Source organism: Pipra filicauda, unplaced genomic scaffold (assembly GCF_003945595.2).
Source record: "Pipra filicauda isolate LSUMZ 115617 unplaced genomic scaffold, ASM394559v2 scaffold80_size11013439_pilon, whole genome shotgun sequence".
Classification (NCBI taxonomy): domain Eukaryota; kingdom Metazoa; phylum Chordata; class Aves; order Passeriformes; family Pipridae; genus Pipra; species Pipra filicauda.
Genome location: NW_024104987.1, coordinates 8,401,172 through 8,423,496, shown reverse-complemented (window position 1 = coordinate 8,423,496; position 22,325 = coordinate 8,401,172). Strand labels below are relative to the sequence as shown.

At 54.5% G+C, this 22,325-nt stretch overlaps 1 protein-coding gene across 5 annotated transcripts in view; it reads left to right on the top strand.

Annotated features, from left to right (window-relative positions):
- SEPTIN9 (septin 9) overlaps positions 1-22,325 on the top strand; it is a 135,782-nt gene that overhangs the window by 87,726 nt on the left and 25,731 nt on the right. The window contains exon 1 of one of the 5 annotated variants that reach the window (XM_027715687.2): positions 21,468-21,531. The exons of the other annotated variants lie outside the window; for them this stretch is intronic. The gene's annotated coding sequence lies outside the window, so the exon portion shown is untranslated. Of the gene's footprint in view, positions 1-21,467; positions 21,532-22,325 lie in introns of those variants that run through there. 5 annotated transcript variants of the gene reach the window in all.

Genomic DNA, 22,325 nt, shown 5'->3' with positions numbered 1-22,325 from the left:
ATTGCATGTGGGATAGGTAGATCTGGAGGGACATCACAGGAATTGCCCTACCCAGTTGGACTGGAGCCCCTGCCTGTGTTTTCTTCCCCTGTGTGTTTTGATTCTGGAGGGGAATTTCTTCATGTTTACTCATTTTTGTTTGCTCTGATCTGGGAGGCTGCACCAACGTGGTGTGATCTGAACCCTCCTCTGCAGCTCTGGTGCATGGAGGTACAGGATGAGTCCCTGGTTACAGTCTCTGAAGCTACGAATGTGCAGCTCATGCCCCATCACATGCAAGATGCACTGAGGGCATTCACTGGCAACCCCTATCTGTAGTGGAAATGAGTCCATTGGACCAAGAGCCAGAAAAACACTGGCAAAAATTTGTATGGCAGGAGAGCCTGGTTGTGTTCCTGTCTTTGCTGTCCACTTGTTCACTGTCCTGGAGGAATCCCAGTACCCACTCCACTTTCTCCTTTTGTAACAAGGAGCTGGTGAACGTGGCAAGATGCCTGGGTTTCGGTCCTTGTGTCGGGTCCTTTCTTCATCCAGGTTCAGCTGGTGATAAGGAAATTGCTGGACTTGGTCACAGAGGTGCAGTGGGATAGTGCAGGGTGGGAGAAGCTGCTCTGCCCAGATCACTGGAGTGGCTCTACAAAGAGAGAGATCATAATCTGTCCAGGAGAAGAGGGAGGGTATCAGATGATTTCTGTATCAAAACTTTCTCCACTCTACCCTGCTTTCCCCTAAATTTGAAAAACCCATAGTTTGGAGAGGAAAAAAGGATTTGGAAGGCAAACTTTGGATGTGTCCCAGGGAGCAGATATGGGATGGATGTTGCCTCCTGACTGGAGGCTGCTGGCACTGAGGGAGGTAGAGCAGGCACTGGTGGGGTGTTTGGATGCTCTTTGCCTCATGTCCTCTTCCCCTGCTTCCATGTGGTGCAGATAGCATGGAGAATGGAGATTACCTTGGAGTTGTCCAGATATGTCCTGGGAAAAAGGAGTAGATGTGAGCAGCTTTTCTGATAAAACATAATTGTTTAGACAAACTCTGGCTGAACTTGCTTCCTCCTGCATCCCAGCAGGCAGATAAATGGGGTGGAAGTGGGAGGCCGAGTTCATAGGCTGCTGAGGCCCTCCCTGGGGTCACACCACCCCTGAGATCCCCTGTCCATCCATTTTGGTGGCCTCGGGGAAGACAAGAGGATGCAGTTGACTGCTGAGGATGATGCCCTGGCTTTAGGTAGTTGAGTGCTCTGAGACGTGGCAGAGACCTTGATAATGCAGTGGCATGAGTGGTCCTGGTGGGCAGCAGTAAATCCATCCTGGTGCATCTGCAGAGGCTGGACCTTGGTTGCGTGTTGCTGTGTGGGATGCAGGAGGTGAATTTGCTCCAGCCCAGTTCTCTCCAAACCTGGCAGTCCTGGGCATAGGGTGACTGGGCAAAGCCCTGCCCCTGAGAGAGATTCCTGTTAGACCTGGAAACGATGGGACAATCAGGATTTGGGTGGGATGCGACCACTGGAGAGATGTTGTCATGCCCTGCATGGCTCCTACTGAGGTCTCCAGGAATTGCTTTGTGGAGTCAGATAAAATCTGAGATCCTACCATAACACTGATGTTCCTCCCACCATCCCTCAGGGAAACGGTCCTCCTTGCCCTACTTTGTGTAGTAAATAAAAGTTTATTTACAGCCCAGGAGTGCACGCCCCGAGGTTGGGAGGTGAAGGGTTCCTGCAGGGCCCTGGAGGAGCTCTGGGGTTTCCTCTCGGCTTTGTGTCTTCGGTTCCTGGGCAGAAAAGTCTTGGGAAGGAGCAGCTCTGTGGGTGGGAGCTGGGGGAAGCAGAGCCCTTTGCGTGGGCCCTGGGGCATGGCTTTGTTTCCCTGTAATAAGGTCACAAGTGTGTGTGTCACCTGGGGAAGAGCTGAGAGGAGATAACCAGCGTGGGCTGGAGCAGCCAGGGACAGCAGCAGGGGGTGGGCTGCCATCCATCTGTCTCCCCCCTTGGCTGAGGGTGACGTGAGGATGGGGCTGAGCTCCTCTGACCAGGGTCTGTGGGGTTTCCAGCTCTGCCCTGGCACTGCCCAAAATTGCTCTGTGGAGCTTCAGGGAAAGAGCATTTGGCTTCTCCGCCACTTGGACGAGTGGAAAGGGTCTCTTTGGGGTTATTTCAGCCCATGTGTGGGGCAGATTGTATAAAGGACAGTCGTTTGAAGAGCAAGCAAACCAAAGCCGTGACTTGGGCTGCAATGAAAGAGCAAAGCTGGGAAAGCTTCAAAACATGGCTGCAGAGACAAGGGGGACATGGTTGTGGCTTTCTGCTGGGTAACAGTGTTGTGTCCCTTGGGAGGGACACAGAGAACATTGTTTTGAGTTTCTGCTTCTCCTTCTCATTTTTTAGACATGCAAAATTAATTGCTCCCTTTCATTGTCTGCAGCAATATTTGTTTTGCTGCTCTGTGGCAGCGGGGCCTGGATAGGTTTCACAAACTGAATTTTCCCTGGACAAGCCCCTCCTCTGATTTTGCACTTCCAGCTGCCAGGCCCAGTTTTAAAACAGCTTGCACCGAGGCTGAAAATATTTGAAGGGCAGAGCAATGCCTTGCAGGAAATGGCTTAAGCTTCCTGCTCCCAAGATGGTGTGAGTGTTAAAACAGAACTGGAGAAATATTAGACATCCTACATCCGGCCCGGCAGAGGAGGGTGACCCGGGGGTGATGGGATGGAAAGCCCAGACCACCCCCCACAGCTGCCTGTGCCCAGCAGGATGAGGGCCCCCCCCCAGTCCCTCATCCCCCTGACTTTGTAGAGGGGGAAAAAATGGGCAAATTGTTTCCTGCTCCTCAGGGCTTTGCTGTGTTTTAGTTTTGTGGGAAATGTGTGGGGAGAACTGGTCAAAGGTGCGGGGCAAAGTGTCAGCAGAGTGAGTTTCCAGCAGAAAATGGGATCTGGGAAAGCACTGGTTATGACAAAGTGTTTGTATCAGTTTATCCACCACCTTCCAGCCTGAAGTGAAAGGTGAATGTCTAGGATAGATGGATCTGAGTTGGTCCCGTTTGTTTGGGGCTGGAACGGGGCTTTCTACATCTGTCAGCAAAAAACACATTGAGTTACTGACTTAATCAGAGGCAACTTAATTCTTCCAGCTCTGATGAATTCCCACTTGGTGCTGGCTGAGCACCATCTACCTGGCCAGGCAGGGAATAGCAGCTGGCTGTACATCCGGGATGGATGGACAAGGGTGGAAGAGAAATGGGAGCATGTGTGGGGGGGAGCATGGGGAAGGGCAGGCATGAGGGGGGAGGGCAGTGGACCTGCGGGCAGGGTGGTCCTCGCTGGAGCTCTCGGGTGGGAGTCACATCTGCAGATATTATTCAGCTGCCTGGGGGTTACTGCCCTATTATGGGAAACTTCTCCAAACCCCAGTTTGTTGGCTGGAGCATGGAGATTTAGGTAATTTTGTTCAGAATGTTATCAGTTGAGTAAAAAATACCTGAGCCATGTGGCTGGGGGTCTGTAGGTGCAGTGGAGGAATGAGATGGGGGCTGCAGGGCTGTGGGCAGAACAAGCAGGGTACAGTTCAGAGCTTGGGCTGTTCCGAGCTCATTCCTACTTCCTCCAACAGTCACTAAGAATCATAAAATTGCTCCTAATGGAAGAAAAATTACACCAATGCTGGGACCTGAGTCTCTTTGGGAGGCGTGTTCCAGCTCCAGGAGCAGGAGCAGAGCATGTGGGTGCTCTTTGGGCGGGTGCACCATGAATGGAGCATTATGCTGTGCTCCAAACACCCTCCTCCCAGGCTTTCCGCTTTGACCCCTTCCTTTCCTGCGCTGTTTCGTGTGGGATGGTGGGAGCCCAGGCAGATCTGCAGCAGCGTGGATCCAGAGGGGTAAGTTCCATCCTCAGCAGGCGGGTCTGGGCATGGGGAGGTCAGATTGCTGGTGCCCACCTTTCCCCATGGCACATAACCCCCCTAAACCCTGAGAAGTGCTGCCCTTGGGGCTCTGGATTTGGCTGAGCTGTTTGTTTTCCATGGGGTGCTTTTCCCGTGAAGGCTTTGACCAGCAAACTTTGGGGAGGGGAAGATGAGGCTGATTTGAATCCCAGAAGGAGTTACAGCTGGCTGAAAGCTGTGTCTGCAGCCCCCTAATCCATCATCAGTGCCCACAGCTCTCAGACAACAGGCTGGGGCTGGCGAAGCTGAGGGAGTGTGAGCCAGCCCTGGGGCTGCTGTTGGCAGGGTATTGGGAGGCAGGAGAGGAGGGGTGGGCTGCACCAGGCTGCATGGAGGCTGCAGGACTGGAGGGGCAGATACTGGGCTGTTTGGGATCAGAATTACAGTTAGTTGACTTGGAGTCCTCCCCGTTTGCCTACGTGGCTGCCACACTGTACAAGGTCCAGGGGGATGGTCATACAGAATGGGGGACAGGGGATGTATGTAGAAAGGCTTTGCTGTCCCAAATGGTGCTGGGTTGGAGGCTGCTTTTACCCTGTTCACCCCATCAGCTGGTGAAGCAGATAGCCACACAGCATCCCCGGGTCCACAGAGCTTCAGGTGGGCTGGGAGAATGGGGGGAACTCATTGGGAAAGGAAACATCCTTCCCCAGAAGTGTCCTGGAGCCTGTCAGATGGTTCAGCATCCTCAGCTTGTGCTGAGCAGCTGTGGTGGAAGTGTGGGTCTGCAGGAAGGAGCGATGCCGCTGTGTAATCACTGCATGGTTGATTTATTTTTATTATTCTTGCTGGCTGATCCTCGGCCTCCCAGTCCCAGCCCTTCCCTCCATGTGACTGTGGGCCAGTGCATCCCCACATGGGAAGTGCCCTCCTTTCCCACCTTTCCCACGGCTCTTGCAGAGGGATGGGGAGCCCTGGGGCTGCAGCAATGGGAGGGGCACAGAAAGGTTTGGGAAGAGGTTTGGAAAGGGCTCATTGCAGGGCAGAGGGCAGTGCTTGCCTTGCTGGACCACAGGGCTGTAGGGGGGCAAAGTTTGTCTTAAATCTTCCTTAAAGCTTGTCTTAAATCTGAAATGAAAGGACAGTTCAAGTTTTAGCAAGTCTCTGTGAGACTCTGAGGTCCTGCCTTGCCCTGATGTGGTGTTCACTGCTCAGGAAGGGGATGGATTGGGATGGGAAGGGCAGGGACATCTATCTCCATCAGATAGAGGGGGTCTGCACTGGACCTGCCTCCATCCCTCAAGGGATGAATCCAGCACCCAGCCTTTGCCTCAAGAGGGCACAGCTGGTTTCCTCATTGCTCTTCATCTAAAAAATAAATTTGCACCACAGCCTTTGCTTGAATGGTCCCAAACTCTGGATCCGGGGCCTTGGAGCCTTCAGTAATGCTTTTTCTTCAGGACCAAAAATGTGACTGATGGTTGATTGATCCCCAAGAGTACTTCCAGGGTTGTGGAGGGACCTGGGACCCCAAGAACATGCTGAAGTCAGCAGCACTCTCTGCTCTCAGCTTCAAGAGGGTGTCAGACATGAGAACTGTATCCTGCAGAACTGAAAACCTCAAACCTCACTGGGGCCCCGTGACCTTTAAGAGGCAAAGAGTGTCACAGAGCAAAGCCTCTGCCTTTATCTGCAGATCACAGCCCGGGGAGGAGGCTCTGAGGGGTGATGGGGCTGTTCTGGTTTCTCTGAGTTGGTGTGTGGGAGGCACCGGGGCTGTTCTGGTTCTGTGGGGTGATGGGGATCAGCTTGGCCTCCACTCTGTGCTGGCCATGTTGAGATGTGGCTGTAGGAAAGGGAGACAGGGCTGGAAGGACCCTTTGTGTCCTGCGGATTTGGGTTCAGGGAGTTGCTCTGAATATATCCCACGGAAGCATCTCCTGCCACTGGACTGGAAAGTATGACCTGCTGGTACAGTGTTAGGTCTGTGGGTGCTGTAGAGCTGGGGATTGGGTTTAACAGGGCCAAACAGGTACAAATGAACCCCAGAATCAAAACATGTGCCGAGTGTGCATGGCAGGACCGAAAAAATGTTCCTTTCACTCACACCTAAAGCCAAGCTCTGCTTTATTAAAGGTGACTCTCCCCAGTGTGTGGTGGCTCCCGATGAGTGGCTTTGAGAGTTTATTCAGCAGCAGCAGCAGCTACTAATTTAGGTCTCTCCCCTTCCCCAGAAAATGCAGCATCTGCCTCCCTGGCCTCTATCAAGGGTGTGTGGACACCCTGCTCTCAGTCTGAGTGCTGGTCTCTGTCCATGTAGTAATGGGGTGGTGATGGGGACCTGGGTGCACGTGCTGAGTGCTTCATTTCCACACTTGGTGTGATTGTGGTGCAGGCCTGCCCCTAAGCATCTCTCAAATATTGATTCTGTCCTGCAACCTCTTGGGGACCATTACAGCCTCATTGGAATTAGGTGCCCAAATACCATTTAGGATGTATGTCTTGGCTCTTCTGTGTTTTTGAACACAGCACTGCCCCACCACCCTGATGCTGAAAGAGCATCAAACCCCAAGATGTGCTCTGTCATGGGGAGTGGGATGATGGGAGTAGCTGGGGTGAGGGAGGAAGAGGCAGGATGCCCCTCTAATACCTCCTGGGTATAGGGGGAGGAACTTGGAAATACTAGCACAGCTTCTTTCATGTCGTGATGGAGCCCATGGCGAGCAGACATCACGTTACAGCTTAGCATGACTGATTCAGTAGCTGATTTGCTGTAAACACCTTCTGTGTTCAGTAGGACAAGAGGTGTTTCCCCAAAGAGCAGGTCAGGACATCACAGCTCCAGGTCTGCTGCCCCACCTTTCCTATTTCTCTCTGACTATTAGGCACCTTGAATCCATCCAGCCCCTCATTTAAACTCCTCCTTGAGCTACAGGATGTCCTGTGAGATTACTGAGTGCTTTAATGAGGGGCTTTCTTAGCTTGGCAGAGGCTGAGCAGACCCCAGAAGGCTCACGTGCTGGGGGAAGAGTCTGTTGCCAAGTCGTAGGAGGAATTCCCACGTTCCTGTTCCTTCCTGCTGGCTGCCAAACGCTTGTCCTGTCCACAAAAGCTGATGTATTTGGTAGGATTTAACCTTTGCTGAAAGAAGCGAATAACAGAGATCTTTTACTTTTGGTTTCTGGGTGTAAATTCACAACTCAGCGATGGTTTTGTATGCACAACACAATTCCGTGGTGGGAAAAAATGAAGGAGAGACAGAGGGAGACTTTGCTTGGGTGAAGTCCTTTATAGCCGTAGCTGGGAGCCTGCAGGGAAATTACCATTCCTTCCTGCCCTGATGAACCCTCAAATCAGGCTTTAGGTGCCAACCAGACCCTGTCATTTCAGTAGAAGCACAAAGGCAGCCCCGTGGGATGCAGAATGTGGGGTTTCTCACACTCAGAGTCGCTGCAGGTCCTGCCCAGACAGACGGACACAGTCCCTGGTTTTCCCTGTCAGCAAGCAAGCATGTCTATGGAGTTTCAGGGAGGGGGAATGCTCTTTTTCATTGCTTCTTTTAATGCCTACAGCAGAAGACACAGCTAGCACTTTTTTTCTGCCCTGGACACTCTTTCTTTTCTGTACTCCAGTTGGTGTCCTGTGGTACAAGCCCTGGTGATTGCCACCACTCATGTAATCAGCAGCACCCAGGGCTATTGAAGTGGTATGTGAACCACAGCCTGGCTACCTCTGTAGTTTGGGAAAGCTGGTTTGGGAAAGCTCCCAAACCTGGGCAAAGAAAAGAGAAAACTAGCAGGTCCAGGTACTGCTTGAATTTTTCAAGGAATCAGCCATGGCCTACGTTTGGGATCAGCAGGAAGGAACCGTGCACAGAGAGATCTCTGAAATCTCATAGTGGCCATCACACAGTTCTACCATGCTGAAGGTACTCCAGCAGATTCTTTCCTTACTTGGACCTCAGTATTTGCTGGTTGAGTCCCTCTGTGATCGCAGAGCCACAGTGAGATCCAGAGACTTTGCTGCTCCGTGGCTGCTTGGGACAGTGAGGTACTCCCCATCCCAGAGAAAGTCTTGAGTTGTGTCATGTTGGAGAGGGACTCTGGTCTCAGCTACACTTGCCATGAGCTGATGCCCCCATCACTCTGCACCCAGCAGTGAGCCAGAAGTCGCCCTGATCAAGGTCAGCTGTACAGCAGGGCAGTGCGTGGCCTCCAGAAAGCTGGAATGACTCCATCTCCAGCACAACAAGATTTGGTTCTAATTAAATGGACACCCATGTAGGTGACCCCAGGCACTCCTCCCCATAGGGGCGGGGTGAAGCTGCTGATGGAGTGAGGCACTTGGTTAAGGGGGTTGCTTTGGAGTGGACTTGCAATGGGACCCTGGGGAAGCAGCATGGAGAGGTCCAACCTCTTACCAGTGTTTGCTGTTCCTGAGGCAGCAATTCTGTCCTGGAAGTAAAGCTCCAGGGAATCAGCAGAGGCAGGAGTATGGAGCATGTGGAAATCAGATTTAGTGTGTTTGTGGCTCGCTAAAGATCAGGAATTGGAGTAATTGCCCCCAGAATGACAAGATGTTGGTTATAAGTGCAGCCCATGGTATTGCAACTGGCCCAGGGGTTATGACTGGTGCCATAACCCCACAGGCTTCTCTTTTCTTGCATATCTGCGTAAATCTCTGCTCTCCCATTAGTGCCTGCCCTCAGCACTCCCTGAAAATTGCCCAAAAATTCCATCTTGGTGCAATTTAGGATACGCTCCAGCCTGCCCCAAGAACATCTGGTATCTGTGCATCGGGTGATATTAATCACAGCGTGAGCGCAGCCAAGTGTTAAACGGCAGAGCCCTCCCACCTCCCCCCTGCAAACGAAGGTTGTTTCCATGTTCCAGCAATAAAACGAACCTAACATTCCGGGGCAGGCGGTGATCTGGCAGGAACAACGTCTGTGTGGGATGAAGGGATGAGGAACACTCTTAAATGGGCCAAGAAACCATGTGGTCCTAGGACTTTTTGAAATCCCTGCGGTGTTTGAAGCTATTTTCTGGCCCTCCTCATTTTCTGAATCCACGGCTATTCCTGCTGCATCTGCAACTGCTCCCTCTCCCCCGGAATTTTGTGCTGAGGCCTTGTTGTTTTGGGTGTAAATGCTGCTCCCTGTTTCCAGGAAAGTAAACACCCCTCCCTCGCCCTGCTTTGCTGTGCAGATATCAAAGTGCTTCGTAAAGGAGGGGAAATGTTGTTTCTGTTTTGCTGATGGAGGAAAGGAGTTGCAGAGGCTGCTGAGAAACCCATGGGAATCTGCTCACTCGGAGGGTGCTTGTGGTTTTGCTTCAGGACACTTAGTGGCTTCCTTTAGAGTTGGGCAACGAGCAGACAGGACTGGCACAAGGAATATTTCTGCTCCCCTTTTTCTCGGGTGACCACACGCCAGACAGCGAGCAAACCCCCACTGGCACTGCACTGTTTGCCTTGCCCCCAAAGGAGAGCCCAGCTCAGATTTGCCCCCTGGTCCCCCACTTTGTGGCTGAGGTGTTTTTTTTTTTAAAAAACCACCAGAAAACAAATCAAAACTGTGTTTTGAGCACAGTTGGCGCCTCAACCACCGAGGCTGCTGAGCTTTCAAGGGAGGGCAGCCCCAGCACTGCTGCCTGGGAGGGACGGGGGGGGGGATGAGAACTCTTGTGTGGTGCCTTTGATGTTGGAGGCTTTTACCCGCGTTACCCGGGGAGAAACTGGAGTGCTTTTCATGTCTAGTGGTGAGGGAGGCAGAGAGCCAGGAGGGATCTGCTTTGTGAGACCTTTTCGAAGGGAATTGAGCAAAACTTTTCAGAAGTTGAGGGGGAGAATCGCTGGGGAGGCAGCTGAAATAGGTGCTGAAGCATCCTTGGCTCTCGCAGGCGCCGAGTGCATTGTCCTCCTCGTCATCCTTGGCTGAGTAAGTCTCTCTCTGCTTGAGCTCTACCCAGCCTTGAGGAATAAAAAGCTGTGGCAAGGGCTGTGCTGGGGTCTCCAGAGCCGTGCCAGTGGGGAGTTGTGGAGTGGGCAAGCTGGAGCATGGCCATGCGATGAGTACATGGGGGTTTGAAGGGTAAGGAGAGGAAAAAGAGAGCAGTGGCTTAGCAGGGGGGAAAATACCAGGGACATGATACAGGCACAGTCACAGCAGAGTGATTTGTCAGGGCCTGTGCTAAGGGAGGAGGCAGAGCCAGCTCTGCCACCCGCTCGGGCTCGCTGTGGAATTTTGCTCTGTGGGGCTGAGCCTCAGCCACCGGGGTTGGAGCAGGCAGAGAGCAGGAGAGGGGAGTCACAGTGGCTGGTGACAGGTCCTGGGGGTGAAATGGGGTGGCAGCAACCCTGACATGGTCCAGGCAGTGGGAGCTCCCTGGGGTGTCAGCTCTCAGCAGGCTGGGACCGTGTCCTCGCCCAGCTCCCACAGCCCTGCGGTGAAAAGAGACCCTGACTGCTGGTGATGCCAGGCAAGGGTGAGAGTGCTGCCTGTGGTGAGGTCTGTGCTGAGTTTGGGAGCCCTGCCCCACCCGGAGGGGCCAGGTGTGGGTTCCAAATGCACAGGTGGTGGGAAGGGGCTGCTGCAGCCTCGCCAGCCTGGCAGATGTGTGGCTGTGTGGGCTTTGCTGATTGCATTGGAGATGTTCTTACATTACTTTTGGCAAATGCATTTCTGTGGCATCATGGGGAGTGTGTCTGGTGACGTAAGAGAGGTCTGGCAGTCCATGTCTGCCTCCTTGCTTTCTGCTCTGGAAGCTGGTTGTGAACTGATGTGGGAAAGGAACCTCCTGCTGTTTAATGGCCCCTTGTCCTGATGAGCACTGGGGAAAACCCATCTTCTGAGCATCCTTGTGTGCTTTAGTGGGTGCAGGGCTCCTCTCCCCAGCCCTTTTCTGTAGCTCTCAGTGCCTGTGTGGGAAGTGCTTCCCAAAAGCAACCTCCTGCTCTCCCCTCCTCTAACCCAACCTGCCCCAGCACTTGCAGCAGCCCCAAAATCTGAGCTGCAAACTGTACCCAGTGCAAACGTCCCCCCCTGTGCAGGGGCATGCACTGTGGGGTGCACTGGTGTCACCCAGAGCCCTGGGGACATCCCAGCCCCCCAAAAAGGGCGGGGGTGTGAGGATGCCACAGGGATGGGGACATCAAAGGGATGAGGACACTGCAGGGATGGAGACAGCGTGGGGAGGGGGCGCATGGGGATGTCATTGGAATGTAGACACCGTGGGGACAGAGACAACACCGGGTTGGGGACACCGTGAGGACAGGACACATGGGGATGCCCGGCTGATCCCTTCCTTGGGGGGGAATGTTCGGGCTCCTGCCCACGGGACCCCCGGCCCCGAGAGCGGGGTGTGGGGGGTGCCAGCTGCTCGCTGTCCCCACGCGTGGCACAGCCCACTGAAGTGGGACTCGCCTCCCCCTCTCTTTAATTGGCTCTTTTGAACCAGCCCCGGCCAAGCCCCTCCCGCCCCCCGGTCCAGGCCCCGCACTGGAGCTGCAGCCGCCGGTGAGTGCTCGGGGATGGGGATGGGGGGTCCTGGGGATGGGGGATCCGAGGGGGACGCAGGGGCTCTCCCAGCCCCGCGGTGGGAGGAGAAGAAGCGGCGGCGGGGCTGGGGACGGGGCTCCGGGGGCGGCAGCCGGGTCATCCTGCGCTCGGTCCCGCGTGGATGTGCCGTCCCCGAGTGGATGTGCCGTCCCCGCGTGGATGTGCCATCCCCACGTGGATGTGCCGTCCCCGCGTGGATGTGCCGTCCCCGCGGTCCCCTCCCGCAGTTTGTCCCGTGCGGTGTCACGGCACTGGAGCTCTGCTAACCGGCCAGCTGGGAACCCCACACTGGTTTTGTCCTCCCTTTATTTTTCTTTTTTCATGATTTGAATGGCCCTGCTGCATTCTCCCCTCGCCGCTCCCGAGGGCTGTTTGCCCAGGGACCGTGACACGTTATGTGTAGGTGACTTGCCAAGCACTGGGGTTTTACCGCTTGCCTTATTCCAGCAGAGGTTGGAGGTGCTGGGCACAGCAGCCCGGGCCGTGTCAGTGTGTGCCTCCAGGAATCACTCTTTCCCCCTGTATCCCAGTGTCTCACTGTCACTGGGCACCTTTGCACTCCTTGGAATCAGCCAGGGGTCCCGCTCCTGCCCGTGCTGCTCCTGTCTACAGGCAGCCTCCGTGCAGGAAAGAGGATTTCAGGCCAGACTTTTTATATCCATCCTGGTGTGACCACACTTCATTTAGGGAAGGAGCATCCGGGATGGATCTGGGCTGACGTATTCAGGGCTGACACAATCTCGACTCTGCCAGAGCAGGTCGGGGCTGGGGGAGTAGCAGGGCTCCAATGGGGCTGGTATTGCTGCCCTGTGCTGTGACTTCCAGCATATACCCACCTCTTTAAATAGGGGTTTCTTGAAGAATTTATAGTCAGACAGCCCTTCCACAAATCACGGGTTACCCCATCTTGCCCCCAAACCCCTCTTTGGAGCCACGGACATGCAGCCCTGTGTGAGCTGAGCTGCTGTGTGCCCTGCACGGCACACTGGGCTTGCTCCTGCTGCTTTAAAGGGTTAACTTGCAGGAACACACAGACCAGAGCAGTGCAGGGACAACCTACCCGAGCGCCAGGCAAGTTTTGGGTTAAAGTTGCTTAATTTTATTGAATTCCTGCTGCAGTGCATGGTGGGTGCGGCAGATGGAGCAGACTGGTGGTGCAGCTCTAGGGTGGAAAGGGATTGCACGCTGCTGTTGGAGGTGTGCTGGCTGAGCCTCCTGGGTTCCCTGGTGCTCATGGCTGTTGGTTGGTTTGACTGAATTCCCCTGGGAGATAAGTGGGCCTGGGCCGGTGGGTGGGAGATTTGTATGTGCAGGCAGTGCTGGGTTGAGCTTTGGTTTTCAGTCAAGTAGTGGCTCAGGCACCACCCTGTAAAATTGCAAAAGAGCAAGAATTGCGGTTACACGTGAACCCGTAAGCACCATCCCCTCATCCAGGTGTGATTCCAGATTGTAGGATACAGCATCCAGGAGGAGTACAGCTGTCCAGCATGTGTGCCCTGCTGTAAGGGCGTTCTGAGTGCACGAGTACGTGTTGAGATAAAATAAGTTTGGAGCACAGAGGGGAGACTGTGACAGCCCTGCGAGCTGTGACCCCTTCCGTGCTATTGTAGTTGCTATCCATGAATTTCCATGTTGAGATCAGAATACCTGTGGGGCTCGTGGGTAGCTCGATGGTGGTGTTTGAATGTGTTTGACCTCACAGCCATTCAGCACGTACATTCTCACTGGTGTGTGCTGGCCGTAGCTCAAGGTATGCAGATGTGGCAGGGTCTAATGGCTTGGTAGCTAATAACCCAGCAGTGGTGGTTCCTGGACGCCTCTCCAGAGGGAATCCAGACTTCCCCTCTCTGAGCACGGTGGAATTTTTATAGCCTGTGGTTTTGAATGCTGTGATTTCCGTATGGCCCTGACGCCGCATCCAGCCCTGTCGAAGCTGTGCTGGGGCTGGGTGAAACCTGTGCTGGAGCTGTTGATCCTTGGATAACGTGTCTGGGCTTTGCTCTGCTGTGTGGGAAAGGCTGGCCTGGGAAAGGGAAGCCCTGCTCTCCTGGGGTTATGCCTGCTGGGTGCTGTGACCTTATGGCTGGATACAACTGTACCTTATTTAATTTATCCCTGAAATTTGATTGGTGCTTTGAGGGGAAGGGTATGGTAAAGCTACATCCTTTGTTAAAAAATAACCACCAAAACTGGAGTGAGAGAGTTAATCTTGCAAATACAGCTCAGTGGCATCCTAGAAGTGCCTGTCCAAAAATCCCGAGGAGAGTGGGCATATCAAGGTAACAGGAGCCGGAGCAGAGGGGCCAGGCTGACAAAACCCCATTTGCTGCAGGGACATAGCTGTGGGGGCCATCCTGTAACATAGGGTGGGACACTGCACTGTGGGATGTGTGCCCAGGTGTCAGCTGGGAGACGAAGGCAAAGACCATTCAATGGCCTCTGTAGTGGATGTGAGCACTGTCTGCTTCCCAGCAGCATCCCTGGCTTTGTTCCTATCCTGGCAGGGAGGAGGCAGAGCTCTGCCATTAACACCCTGAAGATCTCTGGGTTATGCTGGCTCACCCTTGTCATCCTGGGGCATGCTCCCCAAAATGCCAGGCAGTGTTGGGGTGCTCACAGGTCCCTCACCATGCCATTGGTGATCGCTGTGGCTGGGAATGCTCGACGGGAATTGAGCAGTGGTGCTTTCTCCAGTTCCTGATAAGTCCTGTGAAAACCATGGCTGAGGTCTGGCTGCTCTGGGAGTGCTTTTGGGCCATCAGACTTTGCCAAGATAAGACATCCTTGTCCCCCTGATCCTGCTGCAGGAAAGCTGCCTGGGTCCAGCCGCCTCCACCCAGCTCTCCCTTCTCACAAGCTTGTGGAAAAGTGATTTCTCTTCCCATTTTCTGGCCTCTTCTCAAACTAGGTTAACTCTTGCCGTGGATGCAAAACTTGCTGGAGGGCCCTGGCCAGGCGGGGCTGTAAAAGCCACATTTTCTTTGGGAATCAGATTAAGGCTCCTCTTTCTTAGTGCTGGGCGGATGCGGGTGACATGAAGTCTCTCTTTGTCCTGGATGTATTTCTGGCCCAGCTGCAGCGGGTTAACCCTTTGTCATCCCACACAGTTCTGGGGATGAATGGCCCTTTGCTAAGCAACAGGGATCTTTTCCTGGGGCGGCTGTGGGTGGAGGTGGGGGATCTGTGGGCTGTGTCCTCCCCTTGCACAGCCAGGGGATGAAGTGCAAAGCCTTGGTGCCTGAGTAGGGGACATGTATGTGGGACAGGGACCTACCCTAATGCTGCTTTCTTTTGTGTTTTTTTGGCATTATTTATCTCCCCTAAAAGAGTGGAAGGGGAGATGTGCCCCAGTCCTGCACTGGGAGCAGAGCCCTCTCCATGCTGGGGCAGCCCCAGGCTGCCTGGATGGCACAGATGGACACGGGTGGAACAAGGAGGGGGAAAAAGTGGCAGTGAGTGCAGAGGCAGGGCCAGCTGGCAGAGTGTGAGAGCTGCCTGTGTGCTCCTTAGAGAGCAGTGACCGTGTCAGTGGTGCTCCCCAGGACACCAATGCCCAGCCCAGTGCTGGCACTGGGTTGGGCCAGGACCTTCCTTTTGCCAGGGGAGCTGGAGGGCCGAATAACCAGCCAGCAGCAGGGCAATGGCAGGCAGAGAGCCTGTCTGTCTCCTGGGAGCCCTCGGCTCCCATGCTCAGGATCCAAAGAATCTTGGTTTAGTACTTGGTGCTGGGCTCTGATCTGCTGTGGCCAAGCAGAAATGAAGGGGATTTCATGGCTGTGCCCTGGGGGCTGTGGGCTGTGGCATCTCGTGCTGCACACACAGGACTTGGGCCCATTTTGCCTTGGTTCCCTCCCCTGTGCTGCATTGCTGCATCACCTTGGATTCACCCATATTGCTCTGAGCCTTGGCTTGGCTTGCTTATTTAGGCAAAAGCCAAATGGCAGCAGGGAGTGTTTCTTTCTGGTGGCCTGGAAAAGCTGGCAGGGGCACCCAGTGCAAGCTCCCTGCAGCTCAGATCCTGTGCTGTTATCAGGGAGGCTCCTGATAAGAGCAGAGCAGGGATTTCCCCGAAGGGGGCCTGGATCATGTCAAAGTGGCATCAGGAGGAGCTCCCCAGGCCCTCAGGCAGCAGTGGGAGTGCAGGCCACAGGCCTGAATTCTCCCTGTGTCCCTCTCTCTGCTGAGTGTCAGGACGTGATCGCCCCGGGGCTGTTGGAGGGGTGTTGCCATCTCCCAGCTCTGAGCCCAGGAGCAGATGGGGACTGAGTGGGACTCGCTCACAGCAGGGAACTGCAGGGAAGCAACGCATTTCCCTCCCACCCGTCCTCCGCCCCGCTATCCTCCTGACCTTTTCCCATCAAAACACAAAGCACTATTATTCCTAGCAAGGCACCTCCATCCGAGGAGACAGCTGGCGCTGCAGTGGCTTGCTGGGGATGGGTTGCTGTTAATTAAGCTGCAGGAGACAGCCTGGCAGCTTGGCAGCTTGAATGAAGTTTTCCTTCTTTTCAAGGTTAGGATGCCCTAAATTCTTTCTTCTTTACGTCCAAACGGAATTTATAGGTTTAAAAAGGGGCAGCAGACAAAGGATGGAGAAAGGCCCATTGTGTGCAGCTTGCACAGACGCCTACCCATCATACTGCTGGCGATGAGCATGTATGTTCAGAGGGCCTGCAGGGACCCTTAGGACACTCCAGTACCTACTTTGCAGCCTGTTTTGTACCAGGTGGATGCCGTGACCTCCGGGGATGTCACTGCCTGGGCATCTCCCCATCTAGAGAGGAGATACTCCTTTGGGGTGAAATAGAGTTTAAACAACTGGAGCATGTTTGGGGTGTCCTCAGGCAGTTGAATTTTTCACTCCCTGTCGTTTATTTTCACCAAACTCATCCTCTGCCCCTGCTGCTGGGTCCACTTTGACCATGCTGCTGGTGGTGAGAGGAACAGAGGCAGCGTTGGAGAATGCTGGGGCTCTGTGAGGTGCCCCTTGGAGTGTGGGACACATAGAGGCTCCATCTGCTTCCCTTCTCTCTGCAGGGCAGGATGCAGGGGTTTGTGGAGTGGGGCTCTGGGGTTGCTGGCAGGGTGAGAGACAGAGAAGTTTGTTTTACTCTTTTCCGGGGTAATTTGTCCTTTTTGATAGGAGGTGTCTGGGGAGTAGATCATGCCCCTTGAGGAGGAAGGATGGGAATTGCTCCTAAGGAAGAGGCAGAGCCAAAAGAGCCAAGTGCATTTCCTTGGCCATGGCTGAGCTGTGCCATCTGCAGAGCTGTCCTGGGGACTTGAGCAGCAGCATTTCAGTGCCAAGGCAGACCAGTCCCTGCTGAGCAAAACCTGTGCTCAGAGCTGAGACCAGAGGGAGTGCCTGGAATATGCTGTGTGCTTTATGTCTGTCTGAACTGGCATGGCAGTACCCAAACCAGTGCCCCCTGCAAGGGGAAAAGATGTTGGGAAGAATGGGTTTCTTTCTTGCTTTTTCCAAATATTTGTGACTCCGGAGTGGCTTCCTAGGAAAGCCTGTTCCCTTCTGGAAAATGGTGGATTGCTCAAGCGTGGCAAGGAATCTCCTGCCTTCCCTGCTCAAGTGAGCAGATGCTGCAGATCCTCTGCAGAAGGAATGTGCCAGAGGAAGGGAGGCTCCTGCAGGGACTCAGCTGGGATGCGACACCGGGAATTGAGGCACGGCCTCCCCAGGGAGCGAGTGAGTCACTCCAAGGACACTGTGCCAGCTGCACGTGACAGCTGATGACAGCGTGTGAAATAATTCCTTCCTTCCTTCCTGGAGAATGGGAGCGGTCTGGAGGTGTCCGGCTGGAGGAGCCTCTGGTTTCTGGTGTGGTGGGAGCTGGGACAGCCCTGGTGCCGAGTGTAACGTGGGTTCAACAGGACAGTGGTGCAGTGATGGTGGTGGGTTTGGCTCCTGCTCCTGGCCCTGGCGTGGAGGGGTTGGTGGTTGCTCCCTGTGCTGGCTCAGGATGTCCCTGCTCTGGAGGGTCCTGGGATGCTCCCAGCAGCACCTGCACCCCATGTGTTACCTGCTGCTCCACTGCCCTCTCTGCTAGGGAGATTTAAGCCACCCAAGAGCTCCTTTCATGAAGGAAGCAGTGGGATGCCTGCAGAGGTGTCTCTCTGCCATGGGCTGCTCAGAGAAGCTGCTCAATGCCAAAAGCCAGGTAGCTTGAAAGAAAAAAACTCCAGCATCATCTATAGACTTGAGAGTTCCATACAGCCAGAGGGGAGGAAATGTCATTGATCTGTAGGTCTTAGAGGTCTTCTGGAGAGTTACCCTGCACATGCTGAAGGGACCATGGTGTGGCTGCCTACCAGAGCCCTCCCTGGGTGGTAACACCTGCAGACCTGCACTCAGGCTCTTAGAAAAGCATTGAAGTTGGTTTTAGATGTTCCTGGCAGTGTGGGATCCTTTCTGCTCCTGCTAGAAGTGATGGTGGCTCTTTCAGTGCTAAAAAAATTAAATTTTAGTCTTGTGATCTGCAAGCCCATGTCCTTTTCTCGGTCATGCTGCCTTCCACTGAGCTTCCTGGTGCTTTACCAAGGTCTCTGGATGTGCTTTTCATTCTGCTATTGATCTGAGATTATAAATATAGCTGGCAGGATTTCCAGCTGTCTGTCAAAGTCATTGGGGACTTGCAGGTAGTCAGCATTGCTGCAATATTAAAACAATAAAAATTATTTGCTAAGCCCTAACAGTGCATCTTTAACTGGGGGCTGCGGTGCAGTAAAATTGGAAATGTCCCTTCAGCATTCCTGCAAGAGAATATGTCCTGTTCATGCTCTGCTCAAGGGATTTGATATTTTCTTAGAGTTGGACAGCTGGTTTTCTGGTGCAAAGGACTGTGGCTGGGATTTTCTCCAAAACTCAGGTACTACTGAAATCCTTGCTGTTCCTCCTGCTGCCTCTCACCCTTTCCTGAGCATCAGTGCTGGACCACCTTGTCCAGTGAGCCCTGCCAGCCCTGCACTAATGTGGGGGCTTGTCCCTTCTGCTCTGTGCCGTGTGGCTGTGATATGGGGACCTGCTTTCACCTGCAAAGATGTCCCATAAAGTAGCACAGATTGGACTGCATAAGGCAGGCAGGAGTCTTCCTTAATACTTCTCATTAGTTGTATGACTAAGACCTGGATCTGTAGTTCAAATCCCTTGGTATGACTTACAACAGCAAGGGGCCTTCTCTAGAACTGCTCCTAACTGATCATTACTGTTTTAAAGAGAAGAAAAATGAGTTTGAGATTTTAAAACTCTTGGTCAGGGGATTTGGATCCAGTCCTTGGCTCTGTTGTAAGATTTCTGCGTGACCCTGGGCGAGTCATTGAATCCCTCTCCTGTTCATCTGCACTGGAAGGGTAAGGCCTCTTCCTCCACTGATGGGTCCTGCCTGTGTGCAGAGCCAGAAATGAGCAGAGGGAGAGGTATGGCAGGGCCCTGCTCTCCCTCGAGGGATAGAGAGATGCTCCTGTAAGAACAAATCCCAGAGGAGGCTGTTTGTCACCCTGTGAGTGCCTCTTCTGTGCAAACACTCCAAAGTCACCCAAGGAGCAGCACAGCTCCCAAAGTGCTGTGTACTTGCTCTGAGGCCAAGAATGCCACTTTATTGTCCTTCTGAGCTGCTTGCTCCCCCGCCTCCATTCGCTCCTGGGAGAGATGAGATACGAGTTGAAACAAAATATTTTCTACTAATTAATCTGAGAAAAGCTTGTACATAGTGTTGAGTTCCCATCCTGCCCCAATTTCTTCCCTGTGAGGGTGGTGAGGCCCTGGCACAGGCTGCCCGGGGAAGCTGTGGCTGCCCCAGCCCTCAAAGTGTCCAAGGCCAGGTTGAATAGGGCTTGAAGCAACCCGATCTAGGGGAAGGTGCCCCTGCCCATGGCAGGGAGGTCGGAATGAGATTATCTTTAGTGTCCCTTCCAACTCAAACTCTTCTGTGATTCTATGAAGTGTCTTTGCAGGGCTTCAGTGACCACAGGGGGAACTTTTCTATGTTTTTTTTTTTTTCCCTTGTGGGCAAGACTAAAACATGGCCATGGTTTCAATGTGAAAAATACACCAAGGAGCGAGGTGTTGGTTCATGTGGCTGAGCACGCCGTGTTCACCCCCCTTCTGCTGATCTTGGTTTGGGCAAGTGAACCCCGTACTGGACTTTTATCACCAGCACAGCCTTACAGATGTGGTTAACTTAATGGCAGGGACATGTAGAGTAGATTATATCTGCAAAGCCCACATGCACCTGAGAGCCTTCCTTATCTCTTCATGCAAGCACAGCACCCAAGCGAGCACGGCGCAGCCTTTTCCTGCCTTTTTCCAGCTAAAGCAAGGCTGGAGTGACTTGCAAACAGACCCAGCTGCTCTTTGGGCAAGCCCAGTTTAGAATCTAGCATTGGATTTTCTGGGAGATTAGGGAGATTAAAACACTAATGCCCATTGATAGGGGTTAAAGCTTTAATAAGTCATAAAAAGTGGTGTAATCCGGCAGAAAGCTGCGCGCAGCTGCAGGGTAAGCAGATTGAGGGTTTCCTGCCTGGGTGCTGGGTGGAAGTTTCTCAGAAATTGGTGTTTGTGGCACTTGCTGATGTGGAGGGATGAGAGTCTTGCTCCCTTGAGCACAAATCGTTTGCAGGGCAGCCCGTGCCAGCCTTGCTGGACATCACGGGAGGGGACGCTGCCAGCCCAGCATGGCAGGGAGGGGATGCTGCCAGCCTGGGGTGTGGCAGCTACCCTGTGTGGAGGAAGATCCACCACTGCTGGTGGTCAGGAAGTGGTGAAGGAAGGTGACAGCCATGCTAGAGCCACGGGCAGGAGACAGGGCAGGGTGGGCAGTGGTGCCACTGGTGGAAGGTTTTGCATCAAGAGCAGGAGTCTGGTGATGTTGTTAATAGGTCAAAAAGGAAGGATAAGTAGTAGTCCAGTGCACGGGCTGTTCATGGGAAATGGTGTCCTTTGGGTGTTGAAGACTGCAAATCTGTCTTAACCCTTTCGTCACCCGCAGGCCTTAATCTGGGAATGCACATCTGAGAACTGCAGGGAGCTGGGGGGACCCGAGGTCATAGGGTAGGTTAAAGTAACATGTCAGAACCAGGAGGCCAAAAGAGGCAGGTTGGCTTCATCTTGGCTGTGATGGGAGAGAAAGCCCCTTCTGCTCCTGGCCCTGCAGCCAGGACAGTTGTGTCTGTTACAGGGCTCTCCCTGCCTGCTGCCCCTGGGTGTGTTGCCATCACTGCTGAATGTCACCGAGGGGGTTTTGCCCCACACCAAGGTGGCTGGGACATCACGTGTCAGGGCCAGGTGGTGCAGCCCAACCTGCCTTACCCCGTGCACATCGTGGCTTCCTTCCTGTGGCCAGGCCCTTCCCTTTGCTCCTGGGAGAGAGAGAGAGGTAGGGAAGCTCTGGGATCAAGGTATAAGGCAGAAGGGGCTTGTGGAGAGAGCTAATAGTTTTATTTAGCTTAATTGACATCAGTTTAGAGAACAACCATGCCCGTGGGTGTAAGTTGCTGTCTCCTCCCCGACAGATGTGCAGCCCAGGGATTTTCAACCAGCTGCAAAGTGAGCCCATGCTCCCAGTGCTCACACCCACCCGAGACTGCTTTGGGGCTCTGCCGGCACAATTTCAGGATGCTCAAAAGCAAAAGGCGGGTTTCCCTGGGCTCTTTGATGGGAACGGGACCTTGCCCCTTATCCCTGGAGCAGTAGGTGCACTGGGGTGGGGCTGCCCCGTTTGTCCCAGCCTTTCTCTTTCCCCGTGGAATTACCCCGCATCTCCTGCGCGAACTCAGGAGTGGCCTCGGGTTCCCATGGGGTGGGACGTGCCCCCAAACTCCTCTTCCTCTCACCCTTTGCGGGCCCCCCTGGGCCGAGCCGGGCCGGGCTGGAAGCGGCGAGGGGGGATGGAAACCGCCCGGGGGCGAAGCAACTTCCCGGGAAGAGGCTCCATCCCCCCCCGGGCCGGGCTGCAGGGGGAGGAGGCAGGGTGATGGGGGAGGAGGAGGAGGAGGAGGAAGGGCGATGGGGGAGGAGGCGGAGGGCAGCGCGGGAGGAGGCGGGAGCCGCCGGCTGCCGGAGCCGCCGCCGCCGCGGGTGAGTCGCCGGTGCCCGGGGGCGGGGGCTCCGCGGGGCCGGGGGGCAGCGGAGGGGGGGATTATGGCGGGGGGGGGAAGCGCTTTTTGGGGGGTGAATTATTCTGGGGCAGCGCCTGAGAGCGCGGGGTGGGGGGTCCCGCCGTTCCCACGGGGGGCACCGGAGCGCGGTGCGGAGGGTCCCGCCCGGGGCACGGGTTCCCCCCCGGGGCAGGGGTACCCGGGAGCTGCGGGGGGCTCGGGGACGAGCCCCCTCCTGCCCCTCTCGCCCCTGTGCCCCGCAAGAGGGGCCGTTGTTCGGCACCGCCTGGCCGCGCTGCCGGCATTGTCCGGGATGAATAGCGGCTGTGGCCGGGGGGGCACCCCCTGCCCATCCCGGGGGGGGACCCTCTCGCCCCCTGCCCTGCCCGCCGAGGGTCCGGGCTCCTGCCCGCCCTGCTCCGGCTGCGGCTGCTGCCCCCCGCAAACGGGCTCGCGGGGCGTCTGGGGCGCAGCTGCCTTTAGTAAAAGAAAGAAAACAAGAAAAACAAAAAAAGAAATTAAAAAACCCCTCTACCCTTCAAAGAACAAAACCAAGAAAAAAGAGAAAAGAAAAAAAAAAAGGAAAATTAAAGAAAGGGGGGGGGGAACAGAAAGGAGGAGAAAAAAAGAAGGAAAGCTAAACTGCAATCCCCCAGGATGTGAATCCCTCTGGCTTGCTCCCTTTTTTGCCTTAGCTGCAGTCAGCGCCTCGTGGGACACAGGCACCAGCCCCGCTGTGAGGCTCGGCAGCCCTGGGCACACGCAGCGTGGACT